Raw genomic sequence first — 1,509 nt, 5'->3', positions numbered from 1 at the left:
ACATACCTCCTCATTTTGATTCTGTAAAATAAACTTGGTGATATAACTGGATATTGTAACATCTGGTAGCCTAGCAACTGATTTCGGCCTACAGTATAGCTGTTTAAATCATTATCCCTAATTGCTACTTAGTTGGGTTTAAAAAAAGTCACTTTTTACCCATAGTCAGGTAACAACACTTTCTTTAGAAGCAAAAGTTGGATTATATTTTGTAAATAGCTCTGATGCCACACCTCACCAGTACTCTTAAAACCTAAGTCAGTTTTGGTTTCATTACCTGTACATCTCTTGCTCCACCTTCAGAGGAAGGTAGAAAAACAATCAGTTTGGAGACAGATCAGTAAAATCAAATCAGCTTTCCTGAATCAGAATGCCACAGCCAGGCCCTGCTCACCAGGAAGGTCAGTGGGGGTGGAAGTAGTTCTGCAAACCAGTGAGGAAAATACGAAGCCACTGATCAGACTGCAGTGACTAGAAAACACCAGATTAGTATTTTCAATACATTACAACTCCTAGTCCTTGCACAGACACACACAGAGTTAGAAGATGGCCTATGAAGGCGATCTATGAAGACAGGCTGAGAGCTGGGGCTCTTTAGTCTGGAGGAGGCTTTGGGGAAAACTTACAGCAGCCTTCCAGTACAAAAGGGAAGCAAGACAGAGAGGGACTCTTTGCAAGTGATAGGACAAGGGGGAAAGACTTTAAACTGAATGACAGTAGGTTTAGATTAGATATTAGGAAGAAATTATTCACTGAAATTCTTCACGCTGCAACAGGTTGCCCAGGGAACTGTGGGTGCTCCATCCATGGAAGCATTCAAGGCCAGGCTGGATGGGACTCTGAGCAATCTGGTCTAGTGGAAGGTGTCCCGGTCCATGGCAGGGGGGTTGGAATGAGATGATCTAAAAGGTTCCTTCCAACACAAAGTATTCTCTGATCCTATTCACACTCCCGTGAGGTGCCTGTGGGGCCTGGGAGCCCTATGGTGGGCACACCTGGGTACCCTGCAGAGGGAACAGGGCTTTTTCCAGCACCTTGCAGCCTTTGGAGCTGTAGCAGCTCCACAGCAATCTCAGCAGGGCCAGTCTTCTCCTACAGCCATGGCTGTGAGGTACCACAGAGTTAAAACAATCATCTATGGCCATGACTGTTAAAGAGCAAAAGACATATTTGGAAATGTAGTCCAGAATTTATAAAATTTGGATAGGAATATATCGGTTAGTTTTGCTAGCTAATGCCTGCTCTCCTGAAGTCAGTCTTCCTGCACGCATGTGAAAATCAAGTGTTTCTGGCACTGGGTGTGCTGCCCACATTTTAATGTTCTTTAGAGCATTTTGTACCTACATATAAGGAAAATATCCCTTTACCATCTGATTTGCTTGAGTTGTATAGTCATCAGTGCTATAGCAAGAAACAGATGGAATGGGAATTAGTAAATTACTCAAGCACTGCTCTGTAGAGGGTCTTCCTGAACACAAACTGTGTATGTGTATTAAGCAGCCACAAAAC

Source organism: Pyrgilauda ruficollis, unplaced genomic scaffold, assembly GCF_017590135.1.
Source record: "Pyrgilauda ruficollis isolate IOZ18807 unplaced genomic scaffold, ASM1759013v1 scaffold4, whole genome shotgun sequence".
NCBI classification, from domain to species: Eukaryota; Metazoa; Chordata; class Aves; order Passeriformes; family Passeridae; genus Pyrgilauda; species Pyrgilauda ruficollis.
This window is presented reverse-complemented; position numbering follows the sequence as displayed.